This window comes from Heptranchias perlo, chromosome 6 (assembly GCF_035084215.1).
Source record: "Heptranchias perlo isolate sHepPer1 chromosome 6, sHepPer1.hap1, whole genome shotgun sequence".
NCBI classification, from domain to species: domain Eukaryota; kingdom Metazoa; phylum Chordata; class Chondrichthyes; order Hexanchiformes; family Hexanchidae; genus Heptranchias; species Heptranchias perlo.
The window spans coordinates 101,331,338-101,349,635 of record NC_090330.1 but is presented as its reverse complement, the minus strand read 5'-3'; positions in this window follow the sequence as shown (position 1 = coordinate 101,349,635).

Below are 18,298 nucleotides of genomic sequence, written 5' to 3'. Positions count from 1 at the left end.
GAGCATTAACGAGCATTTCAGGAAAAAAAATCTATTATTATTGCTAAAGGTCATTAATGATGAACTAATGCAACATCTGAGACTGCACAGTTGCAATTAAAGATGAGTCTTTTACTCCTGATCAAACCTGATGTTAGTAAGTTTCATGAAGGAGTAAAATTGGAAGCATCACCACAGTAGTGAAGGGTTATTAATATTAAACATCATTATATATCTTATTTAATAACGAAAACTTGATTATACATATTTAGTACAAAACATAAGGAAAAGTAAATTCAAAAGGATTCTTGGAAAAACTGCAAACACAAAGAAAGAAGGAAAGGATTTGCATTTACACAGTGCTTTTCATGATCTCGGAACACTCGAAATGCTTCACAGCCAATGAAGTACTTTTGAAGTGTAGTCACCGTTGTAATGTGGGGAAATGCAGAAGCTGATTTGCGCACAGCAAGATCCCACAAACAGCAATGAGATAAATGACCAAATAATCTGTTTTAGTGCTCTTAGTTGAGGGATAAATATTGGCCATAGCACTCGGAAAGCAGCGCTGCTCTTCTTTGAAATAGTACCATGGGATCTTTCGCATTCACCCAAGACCGAGCCTCGGTTTAATGTCTCATCTAAAAAAATAGCACTTCTGGCAGTGCAGCACTCCCTCAGTTCTACACTGGAGTATCAGCTTAGATTTTCTGTTCAAGTCCCTGGAAGAAGTGCTTGAACCCACACCATTCTGAGTCAGAGGCAAGGGGGCTACCACTGAGCCAGGGCTGAAGACAAGGAAAATGAAGAGCTAAGCAGAAACACCAATGAGCAGGGCCACAAAGGTTATGCATAATAGGTTACAGGCAAAGATGAAAAGATGGGAAGACGTGTGTATAATAGATTAGACAGATGGACGTCAGGGTGAGATCAACACATACTTAGGGAATCAATGAAGAGGCAGACTGGCTCACACAGACAGAAGGGTACGCAATTCATCATTGTCACTGAGGGGTGGTAGGCGTAATTGCACACTGTTGGTACAGGGAGAATTGGTTCTTGATTTTTGATGGGGTAATGGATGCTACTATTTATTTAATTATGGACCCAGAATAGACAAATTATACAATTACAACCATCATCTTTAAATCAGTGCCCAAGTCTTTAACACATTCATTCATTTTATAAAATGTAGTAATAATATATCACTGGTCACACTCCATATGTTCTTGCTTTTTTAATTTAGTTAATTTGTTTCCTATTACAGCTTAAGTAGTTATAAAGAAAAATCTTTTGCCAACAATTTACTATCTGATAACAAAAATACAAAGCTATGGGGTTTATCAGTATTATAGTAAATGACTGATTTGCTGTGTGAAACCTTGGTGTCCTGTTGAACCCAGAACTGAGCTTCAAACCCCACATCCCATCCATCACTAAGATTTCCATCACTGCAACACCGCTACCTCCACCTCTGCCTCACCTCACTGCTGCAGAAACCGTTATTCATACTTTTGTCACCTCAAGACTCCATTTCGCCAATGTTGTCTTGCTGGTTCTCCTACCACCACCCTCCATAAACCTCAACTTATTCAAAATTTAGCTGCCCATATCCTGCTCGCTGAAACCCTTATGGCTCCCTGTTCCCTACGTATTTAAAATCCTCTTCTTTATCTTCAAATCCATCCACAGCCTCGTTTCACCCTATCTCTGCAACCTCCTCCAGCCTTACATCCCCTCTTGCACCCTTTGGTCCTCCGACTCTGGCCTTTTATGCGTTCCCCTCCCCCCCTTTTATCCTAACACTGTTGACAGAGTCTTCAGCTGCCTTGGTCCTGCACCTCTAATTTCTGAGGGGTTTCTCCCGATCATCCGCCATGAATTCATTGGAAGATCAGCAGGAAACCTGAGGAAACAGCGTAAATATTGTTTGCACCAGTTCTCTGGGGTTTCTGCCAAAGTTACAGCAGACAATCAGGAGAACCCCCCAGAAATTCTACTCCCTAATATCTGAAACTTCCTGCCCAAAAACCACTCTGCTTCTCTGTCCAACCTTAAAAATCTTCTTAAAACCCATTTTTTGACAAAGTCTTCAGTCACCTCTCCTAACTTTCACACTGTTCCTTTATTTCTTTTTGATCTAAGGGGTCGATTTTAACCTGAAGCTGGTTTAAGGCGGTTTTCAGGCCCAGGCTATTTGAAGTCCTGAGCCTCAGTTAAATTTCAGGAACGGGAAGCCTGCCTAATTGGCGGGCAGATTTCTGGCAGCCCTGCAGAGGCCTACCTAAAGTAGGAATGCATCTTGAAACAGAATCAAATGACTCCACCCAACCAGTGATCATACTATGTGGATCCCAGTGTTTTGTGTACAATTTATATTGAACATTCAGACACATCAGGCTGAAAATTGTTCCAAGCGGGGAACCTGCAGTGGTCGCCGCACATGAAATTTAAATTCACCCGCTAAGTCGCCGCGATCTTTTTGGCGGCAACTTCCTTGAACTGCGAGTTCAAATAACATCAGAGTTGTTTCCTGTGCTGTGTGAGTGGTGAAAGGATCTCTAAGGTCCCTCAATCAATCAGCTTGAAGCAAGCCATGCTGTGAGAACCAGGAAGTGCAGTTCATTCACAAACAGCGCAGACTAAAAACCCAGATGTGCTTGATAAGGTATTATAAAATGACATAGAGAAAGCGAAATAAAGACAGAGTCAGATTAAAAGACTGAGGTAAAAGAGATAAGAGGAAGAAGTAAAAGAAAATTAACATTTTTAAAACATTTTTTTAATGTCCAAAAACTATTAAAATCAGGAGTAATGAAACTCCACATTTTTAAAAGTTAATTTTTAGTGCCAGATAGGTTGTTTGGCAGTCATTAAGATGTACCACGCTGTTAAAACTTAGTTTAGACTTTAAAAACTGCGTACCAGTTTTGTGGCGAGATTAGTTCGTTTCCAGATGGGCAGGAGAGCAAGTTGGCGCTGGTCCATTGATTCCATTGATTGCAGCCGCCGATACCCCTTTAAGTTGAAGCTGTCACATCCACGGTGAACCAGGAAGGGCAAGTTCCGGATTTGCGCGTTTAACTGCGCATGTGCGGTCGCTGGAACTTGGTCTTCGATTTCATCACGAATAACAGTGAGCGCTGTTAGGCTCACCGTGATTTTAAAAGCAATTTCTGGGCCAATAGGTTTGAATTCTGATATTAGGATCCTCAATTCCAGCATGTAAAATTAATAAAGCTGATGCTCAAGGGGGACAAAGGCCGCATTAGATTGATAGGGATCAGTTCAGTATCATATGGGTTTGGGGTTGTGCTGTTTCACTAAACTATAAGGAATTTAACAAATGCTGCTCCACTAGACCATTGCACGCTCGACACTTGGACTGACAACTAGACCGGTATTGATTCATTATATATCCCCAGTACCGTGTCAAGTGTACATTTGTATACCCAAAACCTGAACATCTATGTTTGGCTGCGTGCCTTCTCGAAATCACCAGGAGATAGAGACACACACCCAATAGATAATAAGGTAATAAGGAGAAAGTTGAGTACCCACTTAATCATTATATATATATATATATATATATGTGCGTGTGTAAGGTAGGTATATATATATCTACCTTTGCAGTTAATCTCAATAATAACCACTCAACAAGATAGTAGCAAGTATCTCCAATGATGAACCTTAAACTTAAAATGGGTAAATTCAGATTTTTCTAAATAAATCCAGATCTCTCAGTTGGGATTAGTTTCAATTTCTTCTTTATATTTTCAGTGAGCATCATTACAGGTAGATCGGTGGACTTTCACACACAAACTAGCCAGGGTACAGCAATCAGTGACTTGCAGTTAAATGCAACGTTTAGTCCTTCATTTCCAACCCTTTATTGTTTCTTTCCCTGCCTTCTTCCTCCATTAGATCATTCATGATTATCAAAAACAATACTTCGCGCTGCAAAGTCAGAGTAAGGACATGAATAAGGCCAATATGTCAGTAGTGTGACACCAGCAGGAGAACCAGCCCTATATTTAATGGCCTAGAAATTTGATCGCACCCAAAAATGGGGCAGAACGCGCATTGCTAACATTGACTCAGGCAACATGTAATATTCATGCTGCCTGCTGATTATAATCACTCAGGCATGCAGTCAGTGCTACCCACACTACTCATTGGCTGCATGCCTGGTTGGGTGGCTGGATATCACTTAAAGGCAGCCAGCATCTCTTAAACGGGAGGTCTACTCTGGCTGCCGACAACAGGGAAGCACTTCAGAATTGGTCAAATGGCTGCTAGACCTACAGATCATGCCCTCATGTTCACTGATGCTTCCTTGGACGCCCTGATCCAGGCAGTGGACAGGAGGAGGGATATCCTCTTTCCCCCAATGGGCAGGAAACCCTCAAAGCATCAACTCCATTGTCAGTGGGAAGAGGTGACAGAGCAAGCTAAGCTCCCGGAACATGGCTGCAATGCCAAAAGAAGTTCAACGACCTCACTAGAGTTGTCAAGGTAAGAATACTACTTCCTTACTCTGTGCTCACACTTCCACCACCTATAGCCTCACTACTCACAATACCTCCTTTCCCCATTTCCCTTCACTCTCCTACAATCACTACACCTCCTTCTCCTCACACTCACCACGATTGTAACCCTCACTTCCCCGTATCTCACCTCCTACTACATTCCGCAATGCCAGACACATTCTCTGAACATCTCACAAGACTGCCACTAACACACTCCCAGTTGAAGACATGTGCCATCAGCTACATGGATATCTGCAAGAAGACCTGCAAGGGCACCAGTACCACAGTGATAACACTCTCAGTGGCAGTTAAGATCATCGCCTCCCTCAATGTTTTTGGCTCTGCCTCTTCAGGGCTAGCATTGGGATAATTTGCTTCATCAGCCAATGTGCTGCCTACATGTGTATTTAATAGGTGAATGGTGCATGGTCAGCACTTCCATTTACTTTCTCAATGAACAGCAATATCAGCCATGACATGGCTGCCCATTGTGACCGCACTGCTGCACGTCCCAAGTCAGAGAGATCATTATTGGTTGGCATGTGGTCCTCTGGGCAACTATGCCTGGTGTCAGTGAGTAACTATTTGACATGTAGGTAGGTTGCTTTATGAAGGTTTTATGTATAAAGCTCATTATGAATGTCAATATGCTAAGGGTTTGAGTTGTAAGTTGCAGCTTGAATGTGTGCCCTGCTGAAGTATTGATAAGTAATGAAAGAGCTGTAAGAGCTCATGTGGGGGCTTAGCATGGGCCAGCAGTAAATATCGAACAGATTGACAAGTAACACTTTGTGTCAACAACAACTTGCATTTATAAAGCACCTTTAATGTAGTAAAACGTCCCAAGGCACTTCACAGGAGCGCTATCAAACAAAATTTAACACCAAGCCACAAAAGGAGATATTAGGACAGGTGGCCGATAGCTTGGTCAAAGAGGTAGGTTTTAAGGAGCGTCTTAAAGGAGGAGAGAGAGGTAGAGAGGCGGAGAGGTTTAGGGAGGGAGTTCCAGAGCTGAGGGCCTAGCCAGCTGAAGGCATGGCCGCCATTGATGGAGTGATTTTTTTTTTTTATTCGTTCACGGGATGTGGGCGTCGCTGGCGAGGCCAGATGTGCAAGAGGCCAGAATTAGAGGATCGCAGGGATCTCGGAGGGTTGTAGGGATGGAGGAGGGTACAGAGATAGGGAGGGGCAAGGTCATGGAGGGATTTGAATACAAGGATGAGAATTTTAAAACCGAGACGTTCCCAGACCTGGAGCCAATGTAGGTCAACGAGCACAGGGGTGATGGGTGAACAAGACTTGGTGCGAGTTAGGATATGGGCAGCAGAGTTTTGGATGAGCTCAAGTTTATGGAGGGTACAAGATGTAGGTCACGCATACTTCAGCCATCTACCTGGTAAATGGTACTGTTAAACTGTCTTACTGTGGCCAGCATGATATCAGGGAGCAGCAGCTGTGTTGCTCCACGTTCTTGCCATTTTAGTGCCCATATCAGAAAGTTCGCTCTGGTATGTTTGTGTTACAATGGACCGTAAATTGGTCCGAACAGTGAACCAGCATTGGTCGCTGCTCATTAGAGTTAAATAAACTAGGTTACCGCGATCTTTTTGGCGGCAACTTCCTTGAATTGCGAGTTCAAATAACATCAGCGTTATTTCCCGGATGGTACCTGGAGTACTGTGAGCAGTTCTGGGCACCGCACCTTCGGAAGGACATATTAGCCTTGGAGGGAGTGCAGCGTAGGTTTGCTAGAATGATACCCGGACTTCAAGGGTTAAGTTACGAGGAGAGATTACACAAATTGGGGTTGTATTCTTTGGAGTTTTGAAGGTTAAGGGGTGATCTGATCGAAGTTTAAAAAATATTAAGGGGAACCGATAGGGTGGATAGAGAGAAACTATTTCCGCTGGTTGGGGATTTTAGGAGTTGGGGGCACAGTCTAAAAAATAGAGCCAGACATTTCAGGAGTGAGAATAGAAAACATTTCTACACACAAAGGGTGGTAGAAGTTTGGAACTCTCTTCTGCAAATGGCAATTGATACTAGCTCAATTGCTAAATTTAAATCTGAGATAGATAGCTTTTTGGCAAGCAAAGGTATTAAGGGATATGGGCCAATGGCAGGTATATGGAGTTAGATCACAGATCAGCCATGATCTTATCAAATGGCGGAGCAGGCACGAGGGGCTGAATGGCCTACTCCTGTTCCTATGTTCCTATGGTGTGATTGATGAAAGGACCTCTAAAGCCCCTCAACAAATCAGCTTGAAGCAAGCCATGCTGTGAGAACCAGGAAGTGCAGTTCATAGACAAACAGCGCAGAACAAAAACCCAGATGTGCCCGATAAGGTATTATAAAATGACATAGAGAAAGCGAAATAAAGAGAGGGTCAGATTAAAAGGCTAAGATAAAAGAGATAGAAGGAAAAAGTTTTTTTTTTAAAGTTTCAATTTTTTAATTTTAATTTTTTTTTAAATGTCCAAAAACGATTAAAATCAGGAGTAATGAGACTCTGCGTTTTTAAAGGTTAATTTTTAGTGCCAGAGAGGTTGTTTGGCAGTCATTAAGATTTATCACGCTGTTCAAACTTAGTTTAGACTTTAAAAAACTGAGCATACCGGTTTTGTGGCGAGATTAGTTTATTTCCAGCTGGGCAGGAGAGCAAGTTGGCGCTGGTCCGTTGATTTCATTGATTGCAGCCGACGATACACCTTTAAGGCGAAGCTGTCATGTCGCCGGTGAACCAGGAAGAGCAGGTTCTGGACTTCTTCGTTTAACTGCGCATGTGCGATCGCTGGAACTTGCTGTTCGATTTCGCCACTAATGACGGTCAGCAATGTTAGGCTCACCATTATTTTAGAAGCAATTTCTCGGCCAATGTTGTTACAGAACTCAAGGCCCTGAATAAATATCTGACAGTTGACGTGATTGTGCTACACTTTGCATCAGTGCCATTATGTGCAATTTATTAGTTGGTTTGAAGTGTCCTGTAGGATTTGTTATGTGCTATAAAATATATTAATAGTTTGAGCAGTATCCCTCGATTTGTTACTCATCCATTGCCTGCGATTCTGGTTGGAAAGCTCTTTGGTAGTATGAATCATATTTATTCCAGGTTCTTTAGGGGTGTATTCAATTGCAATTTTGGAGTCTGTTAGGAAATGATCGTTTTCAATATTAATCAATGAGGTAATGTCATTTCAATAGCTTTGGTTTGTTACAGTTTCTACTTGTTTTCATTTTGTCACTTCTGTGGTGGTTACTGATTATTGTGCGTAGCTTTCAGGTCTTGTATGGAGTGCGATGCTGAACTGTTTTGATTGTCTACTGCTGGCTGTTGCCATGGTGCTGGGACGCACTAGAGGTCTGCAGTTTGTTGTATATAGTTGGCACAAGAGAGGACAGTTTAAAAGCCTGCAGTCATTTGTGTATGTACCAGTGCGTACTACATAAAGCATTGTATGAATTCAGGAGTGAGCAAAGTGGCATTTTCAGAAGTAATTCAGCAGTCCACATATCTATATAATAAATTAATAAGCATCATTAGATATGACTGTATTATCATAGACACTGGGAAAGAATTCCTGCGGGAATCTGCTGATCTTCCACTGTCATTTCTGTGGGAATCTCCTGATTTTCCATTGTGGAGAGACGAGAGAAGCTGGGATTGTTCTCCTTAGAGCAGAGAAGGTTATGGGGAGATTTAATAGAGATTTTAAAAATTAATTTTTAATAAATAAGGAGAAACTGTTTCCACTGGCAGGAGGGTCAGTAACCAACGGACACAAATTTAAGATAATTGGCAAAAGAACCAGAAGGAAGATGAGGAGATTTTTTTTACGCAGCGAGCTGTTATTATCCGGAATGTGCTGCGTGAAAGTGTGGTGGAAGCAGATTCAATAGTAACTTTCAAAAAGGAATTGGATATATACTTGAAAAGGAAAAATTCACAGGGCTATGAGGGAAGAGCAGAGGATTGGGACTAATTGGATAGCTCTTACAAGAAGCCGGCATGATGGGCCGAATGGCCTCCTTCTGTGCTGTATAATTTTATGAACTGTGGAAGATCAGCGGCAACAATGGAGAAACGGTGTAAACTCCATGGAAATTGCAGGCCACTCTATTTATAAACTGTGTAAAGCATTGCATTACATTTTAGCAAAAAGATATCAGCCTTACAAATCCTATGAAAGAGTGTAGAAGAAAAACTAAGAAGTACGTTCATGTGGGATAAGTGCCTCCTCTCTCTGCTGGCTGTAAGGGTCCTGATTGAAATTAATTTGGGTAGTCTCAACACAACCCACCTGGGCATGAATCCATTAAGTATTATTTACCAGTATTTGGCAGGTTCACTCAGAAATGTTACCAAGGTAGTCAGCACAAAAACTGAAAATGTCATTTAGTGTTTGCTTCGGTTAGGATTAGAGTTAAAGTTAATTGTTCAGGCACTATCGAGGTAATTTAATGCACACCTAATCAACGTAAATCTGGCTTCGGAGTACTTGATGCTGACACTGGATACAACAAGTGCAAAGGTGACAATTTTCACCTGAATGAGCATAATTATTATTTTTGATGACATTAAATTGAAATGAAAGATGGGGTTTCCTTAATGCCTCAGCAGGTTAAGCCAAGGAGTAACTGAGCCATATAGTCCAGATAAAATGCAAGGTTCATTTTCTGGTCCCACTGAATTAGCTAATCTCAGCTGAGGTGGTGACAGGGGTATTATATTTGGACTTCGTTCCCTGAGTTGGAGCAGTAGGGCTGTCCCTCCCAATAGCTATCCTGTGGCCTCCTCCTAAAAATGTGTTCTGGACTGGGCTTAGCATGAGGACCTTATTGGTTCAATAGACTGCTGCCTTTCATTGTCTGGGCTGACACACAAAGAATGTTCACTTCCTGTGGACACCTGTGGAAATATTCCCCAGCAAGGAGTCAGTGCCTTTGGAAAAAAAGTGAAGAAAATTGGTTTTAAAAAATGGGAAGATTCATTGTATAGTAAAACAGAGAAAAGAGGAGTTGCAGAGATATTACAAAATAGCTATGAAAAGACTAAAGATTTGATAAACTCAAAGGTTAGTTTATGGCCTTTCATGTAATAAGCATAATTTAGTATGTAAATTGGAAGTGGCACAGCGCAGATTCACCAAAACGATAACAGAGCTTAAAGGGTTAAATTATGACGGCTGGTTGCAGAAACTTGGTTTGTTTTCCTTAGAGTTTGGAAGGTTGAGGGGTGATCTAATCGAGGTCTTTAAAATGATACCCGGATTTGATAGGGTAGAAACAGAGAAACTCTTTCCTCTGGTGGGAGAATCCAGAACAAGGGGGCATAATCTTAAAATGAGAGCTAGACCATTTAGAAGTGAAATCAGGAAGCACTTTTTCGCACAAAGGGTAGTGGAAATCTGGAACTCTGTCTCCAAATGGCTGTGGATGCTGAGTCAATTGACATTTTTAAGACCAAGATTGATAGATTTTTGTTAGTTAAGGGTATCAAGGGATATGGAGCAAAGGCGGCTATGTAGAGTTGAGGTACAGATCAACCATGACCTAATTGAATGGTGGATCAGGCTTGAGGGGCTGAATGGCCTACTCCAGCTCCTATGTTGCTATTGGTAGCTTAATGAGCTCATCTGAGAGTTAATGAGCCAGCCCTAGGAACTGGTATCCATAACAATTTGGAATAAAAGGGGGATCATAATTTAATTTCAGATACTTCCAGTAAACATTCATAAATGAGAAGGTGGAGAAACAGTGTTCTTGAATACACAGAATCGTGTTGCCTGGTGGAAATCCACTCTTGGGAGGGACATAGCTGGTTTAATGGGTAAATCTACTGGCCAGGAGTCACGGTCAAACTGCCAAACTTCCTGTCCAGACTGACTGTTTAAATAAAGCAGTTTAATGATTCATATCTGGTCTTGTCTCACTAAAGTGCTAATCAGTCCATATTTTGGAAGATTGGAGAGACACAGATAAGGACACGTGCAGAGGATCACAGTATCTAGGCTGTATAGCAGGGCAGTCTCTTTGTTATATTTCAACCCCCCCCCCCCTCCCCCAGCCCTCCAACCGGCCATGCTATCACACGTAGGGAAAGTAATCTTATGATTGTGAGAGATACTTACTGGAGAGATCAGTGATGTTAAACTGAGAGAATAAGTAAGAAAGATTCAAAATTTGTAACAGGGAGGTTCAGATTACATCAGGCTTGGGGCAGGCTTGTTCCACCAGCTGGTCTTTTCCTGTCCGTCATCTTCTTATGTTCGTATGAACTACGAGGTCAAAACCTGAGATTGGAAAATGTTTATCTTAAATGGATTAATGTTTCATTGGACCGTCTCAGTTCAAATCAATTTTATATGATGTATTCATGTTTATTACTAACACCACACCATGGGATTTCAACCCAGTAGTGGAGGACTCACATACAGAACAACCCAGTTATCTGAAAGAAAAGAAAGACATGTATTTATATAGCACCTTTCACGACTGTAGGAGGTTCCAAAGTGCTTTACAGCCAATGTTCTTTTGACATATAGTCACTATTGTAATGTAGGAAACATTTAGGGAGATCCAGTCTTTTTGTTCATTTTTTTTTATTCGTTCACGGGATGTGGGCGTCGCTGGCGAGGCCAGCATTTATTGCCCATCCCTAATTGCCCTTGAGAAGGTGGTGGTGAGCCGCCTTCTTGAACCGCTGCAGTCCGTGTGGTGACGGTTCTCCCACAGTGCTGTTAGGTAGGGAGTTCCAGGATTTTGACCCAGCGATGATGAAGGAACGGCGATATATTTCCAAGTCGGGATGGTGTGTGACTTGGAGGGGAACGTGCAGGTGTTGTAGTTTCCATGTACCTGCTGCTCTTGTCCTTCTAGGTGGTAGAGGTCGCGGGTTTGGGAGGTGCTGTCGAAGAAGCCTTGGCGAGTTGCCGCAGTGCATCCTGTAGATTGTACACACTGCAGCCACTGTGCGCCTGTGGTGAAGGGAGTGAATGTTTAGGGTGGTGGATGGGGTGTCAATCAAGCGGGCTTCTTTGTCCTGGATGGTGTCGAGCTTCTTGAGTGTTGTTGGAGCTGCACTCATCCAGGCAAGTGGAGAGGATTCCTTCACACTCCTGACTTGTGCCTTGTAGATGGTGGAAAGGCTTTGGGGAGTCAGGAGGTGAGTCACTCGCCACAGAATACCCAGCCTCTGACCTGCTCTTGTAGCCACAGTATTTATATGGCTGGTCCAGTTAAGTTTCTGGTCAATGGTGACCCCCAGGATGTTGATGGTGGGGGATTGGGCGATGGTAATGCCGAATTTATGCCTCATTCTGATTTATTGTAATAATTTTGGAAACATAGAAACATAGAAAATAGGAACAGGAGTAGGCCATTCGGCCCTTCGTGCCTGCTCTGCCATTCAATATGATCATGGCTGATCCTCTATCTCAATACCATATTCCTGCTCTCTCCCCATACCCTTGATGCCTTTTGTGTCTAGAAATCTATCTAGCTCCATCTTAAATATATTCAGTGACTTGGGGTCCACAGCCTTCTGAATTCCATAGGTTCACCATCCTCTGAGTGAAGAAATTTCTCCTCATCTCAGTCCTAAATGTCCTACCCCGTATCCTGAGACTGTGACCCCTCGTTCTGGACCCCCCAGCCAGGGGAAACATCCTCCCTGCATCCAGTCCGTCTAGCCCTGTCAGAATTTTATATGTTTCAATGAGATCCCGTCTCATTCTTCTGAACTTGAGTGAATACAGGCCGAGTCGACCTAATCTCTCCTCATACGACAGTCCTGCCATCCCAGGAATCAATCTGGTGAATCTTCGCTGCAATCCCTCTATGGCAAGTATATCCTTTCGTAGGTAAGGAGACCAAAACTGCACACAGGTGTGGTCTCACCAAGGCCCTGTATCACTGCAGTAAGACATCCTTGTTCCTATTCTCAAACCATTTGCCTTCCGAACTGCTTGCTGCACCTGCATATTTGCTTTCAGCGACTGGTGTACAAGGACACCCAGGTCTCTTTGTACATCAACATTCCCCAATCTATCACCATTTAAATAATACTCTACCTTTCTGTTTTTCCTTCCGAAGTGGATAACTTCACATTTATCCACATTATACTGCATCTGCCATGTATTTGCTCACTCACTCAACTTGTCTAAATCACCCTGAAGCCTCTTTGCATCCTCCTCACAACTCACGATCTCGCCTAGTTTTGTGTCGTCAGCAAACTTGGAAATATTACATTTGGTTCCCTCATCCAAATCATTGATATATATTGTGAATAGCTGGGGCCCAAGCACTGATCCCTGCGGTACCCCACTAGTCACTGCCTGCCACCCCAAAAAAGACCCATTTATTCCTACTCTCTGTTTCCTGTCTGTTAGCCAATTTTCAATCCATGCCAGTATATTACCCCCAATCCCATGTGCTTTAATTTTGCACATGGGATTGGGGGTAATATACTGGCATGGATTGAAAATTGGCTAACGGACAGGAAACAGAGAGTAGGAATAAATGGGTCTTTTTTGGGGTGGCAGGCGGTAACTAGTGGGGTACCGCAGGGATCAGTGCTTGGGCCCCAGCTATTATGTGGGACTTTATCAAAGGCCTTCTGAAAATCCAAATAAACCACATCCACTGGTTCTCCCTTATCTATTCTACCAGTTACATCCTCAAAAAACTCCAGTAGGTTTGTCAAACATGATTTCCCTTTCATAAATCCATGTTGACTTTGTCTAATCCTGTTGATATTTTCTAAATGTCCTGTTATCACATCCTTTATAACAGACTCTAGCATTTTCTCTACTACTGAAGTTAGGCTAACCGGTCTGTAGTTCCCTGTTTACTGTCTCCCTCCTTTTTTAAATAGTGGGGTTACATTTGCCACCCTCCAATCTGCAGGAACTGTTCCATAATCTATAGAATTTTGGAAGATGACAAATAATGCATCCACTATTTCCATGGCTACCTCTTTTTGTACTCTGGGATGCAGATTATCAGGCCCTGGGGATTTATCGGCTTTCAGTCCCATTAATTTCTCCAGCACTATTGTTTTACTAATACTAATTTCCTTTAATTCCTCCTTCTCACTAGTCCCTTGGTTCCCTAACATTTCTGGGAAGTTATTTGTGTCCTCTTCCGTGAAGACAAAACAAAAGTACTTGTTTAATTGCTCTGCCATTTCCCTGTTCCCCATTATAAATTCTCCTGTTTCTGACTGTAAGGGACCTACATTTGTCTTCACTAATCTTTTTCTTTTTGCATACTTGTAGAAGCTTTTACAGTCCACTTTTATGTTCCTTGCAAGTTTACTCTCATACTCTATTTTCCCCCTCTTAATCAATCCCTTGGTCCTTTTTTGCTGAATTCTAAACTGCTCCCAATCCTCAGGCTTGCTACTTTTTCTGGCAACTTTATATGACTCCTCTTTGGATCTAATACTATCCTTAATTTCTTTTGTCAGCCATGGTTGGGCTGCTTTTCCTTTTGTGTTTTTGCGCCAGAAGATGCATGAATAAATGCAAATGAAACAAAGGAAAAATTAGCAAAATAAAATTGGCTCTATCAGTGAGCCATCATTTGAGCTGTTTACATATATGACTCAATAGAGTACAAGGGTTTTTAAAAAGTTATCAAAGGCACAGGTTTTATTCTGTGATGGTGTTTAAGTCAAATTCCTGGTGCACATGGACAATTGGAATCAGATGGTCTGTTGAGTAAATGTCAGTTAGAAAATTGGAAATCTGTCTCTGGCCAATGTCAGTAATAAGCCATGTAATATACATTTAACAAAATAACTGTAAGGGTTTGCAGTAATCAAGAATTAACAACATTGCTGTTTCTTTTTTCATCTCGCTCAAAAAGTAAATGATTTTGTAGAATTCTTTAAAAGCAGATGGATCCGATTGGAACATAATGTTGCGCAGGAAGCTGCTAAAAAACTCAGTGAGTTAATCGTCTTTACACAGTCTATTCTATTTAATCATAGAATATATGTTATGTGAATCAAAATAGAACTTCTATAAGGTGGATCTTTAATTAAGAGAATCCCACGTCATCAAACCAACCTGAGAAACGTGGGGTAAAGTTTCCACTTTGGGCGCAATCAGTAATTGGGCGCAAAGCTCGAAATTGCACTGGTTAGGTCACAGTTCAATTTTCTGCTAAAATGCATTTGCATAATCACAAACATAAAGTCTTCCATGAACCAGCATGATCAGGCAGCTTAACAGAGCGTAATCTTTTATTTTTTTATCTTTGCAATAAAAAATATTCATTGATGTATTTAAGAGATGTATTTAAGAGTGGTATTTTATTAATACAGCTGAAAATGGGTTTATCACAAAAAATAGGCATTTTTAATGAGCGTCCATTCCTTCACCTGTGAGTAACCTGATTTTAAATCACTGTAAATGACTTAGAAAAACTATACTGAACCATTTACTACTTTCATTGGTATACACTAGTCAGATTCTTAGTAAATTAAATATTTTTTTAATTTTTAAAGATGTTTAAAACGTGCCTACTAGTGCCTGTGCACCCAAGAAAACGAGTGCAATTTGAAGACCCTCCTCGAACGGCAGCAATCTGTGAAAACTCGCCATCCTTGTTATTTTGGTCGGGGGTGGGGGGGGTGTGGCCAGTTTTGTGGGCGGGGCCGGCTTTAGACCCATTGATTTTTCAACCGGCGTTAAAGATCGCGGAAACTCGATTTACACCTGACGTAACTTATGCTTGATATTCCGTGATTTTCCTCGATCTTTTACACTGGTTCGGGCGGAATGCGCTGACAAAACCAGTGCAATCTAACGGAAACTCTACCCCAAGTAGCTTGCTCTAGAGAATGCCAAGTGCTTTTTTTGGTCAACATTCGGGGCAATTTTCAACTGCTGCCCGCCCAATTTTTGCCTGAGAATTGGGCAGCTGGGAGTGGAAAATTGGGGTGTTACCTTGGCCACCCCTTGGCTACCAACACCTGCCTGATACATTTTTCAGGCAGGGCTGTACATGGGTGCTCAGCACGCTCACCTGAAAAGGTGGGAGGCTGCTTACATATGCAAATCGGGATCCTATGCTAGTTGTAGGCCCCTTTTTGCAGTTTTCAGGTACAAATGGATGGAATGTGCACCATGCGCACTCCACACAGTTGTACCCAGCAGTGAGCGGCTTAACCAGTGATCCGCTGTAGGCCACTCCGGAAATGGTTGGAACTTTTTTTTGGGGGGGGGGCAATTTTTGAGGGGCCAGGAGAAACAGGAATGCTTCTCCTGGCCGCACAAAAATACTGTGGCCCATTGCCAACTGCTGGATGCCTCCCCTCCCGGCAGGGGAGTTCTCCTGGTGTCCTGACCAACACTTATCCCTCAACCAACATCACCAAACATAGATGATCTGGTCATTTATCTCATTGCTGTTATGCGAAAATCAGCTGCCGCGTTTCGTAAGCTACAATAGTGTCTACACAAAAGAAAAGTTCTTCATTGGCTGTAAAGCACTTTGGGACGCCCTAAGGTTGTGAAAGGTGTTATTTAAATGCAAGTCTGTCTTTCGGCAGGGGAATTTAGAGGTGAGGTTGAGGATCTTGAATTTGAGTTTATTGGACACAGTGAGCCAATAGAACCTAGCAAGGATATGGATGATGGAAGTGCAGAATTTTATGCAGTGGAGGATGCACATTGCAAAGGTCTGAGTTAGAGCAAGTTTGTGAAGGGTAGAGGCAAGGAGCTGCTGGTAAAGTTAATTTTCAAGGTGATGAAAGCATGGATTGGGGTTTGAGTAGGGTTAAAACTACAACTCCCATGATGAATCTTTCTCGCAGAATGTAACAACAGGACCTATAACTCCATGGTCTTTTTCTATTCGGTTTCCATGTGAGCTGGGTTGCTCTGATGCTTTTTGCATTGGTAGCAACTGCCCTGATGCATCTCTCTCACACACATGCAGAATTTGTCACAGCAGCTGGAAATCCTCAGCAAGAAGGTCCAGGTAAAAAAATAAATAAGTTAGCTCCTGGCCCCAGACATAAGGGCAGACAAATGAGAGGGAAACTTCTTACAGGCATTACTGACATCAAATTTATGGATAAATTTAACTTTTTTTCAGAACTGTGTAATTTTTATACATGTTATGTTAGAAATGCTATTTTTAGCTTATACACTGAGCTAAGTATAGTGGGAAAATGGCAGTCCACAACATTGTAAAGAAATTATCTCAGAGATTTACTATTATGTTTTATGATAGTTAATGGTTCTAAATTTCTGGGTTTGAAGAATATTTGAGCAATTTGGATGGTTTTGTGGTGCTTCTTCCAATTGGAGGGATTCCTATTTGTTCACATATACTCACATTTGAGCCAATGGTTAACTTACAGAAGCCTGATTCAGGTGCCACACTTTGAGGCGTGATGGCTTTGAGAGCTGTGGTACCACAGATGCACGCTGGACGCAAGACTTTGAATCACAAAAATATTCCTTTTTGTTTTTAAAATTTAGAAAATAACATTCTATTTCTCTATGGAGATTCTCATCGTTCTTATATTTGATTCCCAAGACAAACATGGATTCAGAAAGGATGCACCTAGTGGAAACTGGGCGGATAGGCAATTAAAATGGACCTCGTGACCTACCTGCCGATGTCCTGCCTGGATCCCACCATCTTCAATCTTAACCTGCTCTTCTGAGCAGACGGGATCATACAATCATACAATTAACGTTAACTCTAATCCTAACCTAAGCAAACACTAAATAACATTTTCAGTTTTTGTGCCGACTACCTTGGTAACATTTCTGAGTGAACCTGCCAAATACTGGTAAATAATACTTAATGGATTCATGCCCAGGAGGGTTGGGTTGAGACTACCCAAATTAATTTCAATCAGAACCCTTACAGCCAGCAAAGAGAGGAGGCACTTATCCCACATGAACGTACTTCTTAGTTTTTCTTCTACACTCTTTCATAGGATTTGTAAGGCTGATATTTTTGCTAAAATGTAATGCAGTGCTTTACACAGGTAATAAACACAGTGGCCTGCAATTTCCATGGAGTTTACACCATTTCTCCATTGTTGCCGCTGATCTTCCATAACTCATAGAATCAGAGAATCATACAGCAGAGAAGGAGGCCATTCGGCCCATCGTGCCTGTGCCGGCTCTTTGAAAGAGCTATCCAATTAGTCCCACTCCACTGGTCTTTCTTCATAGCCCTGTAAATTTTTCCTTTTCAAGTATTGCTGCAGTTATATAAGGTATTGGTGAGACCACACCTGGAATACTGCATACAGTTTTGGTCTCCATACTTAAGAAAAGACATACTTGCTCTCGAGGCAGTACAAAGAAGGTTCACTCGGTTAATCCCGGGGATGAGGGGGCGGACATATGAGGAGAGGTTGAGTAGATTGGGACTCTACTCATTGGAGTTCAGAAGAATGAGAGGCGATCTTATTGAAACATATAAGATTGTGAAGGGGCTTGATCGGGTGGATGCGGTGAGGATGTTCCCAAGGATGGGTGAAACTAGAACTAGGGGGCATAATCCTAGAATAAGGGGCTGCTCCTTCAAAACTGAGATGAGGGGAAACTTCTTCACTCAGAGTGTGGTAGGTCTGTGGAATTTGCTGCCCCAGGAAGCTGTGGAAGCTACATCATTAAATAAATTTAAAACAGAAATAGACGGTTTCCTAGAATTAAAGGGAATTAGGGGTTACGGGGAGCGGGCAGGAAATTGGACATGAATTTAGATTTGAGATTAGGATCAGATCAGCCATGATCTTATTAAATGCCGGA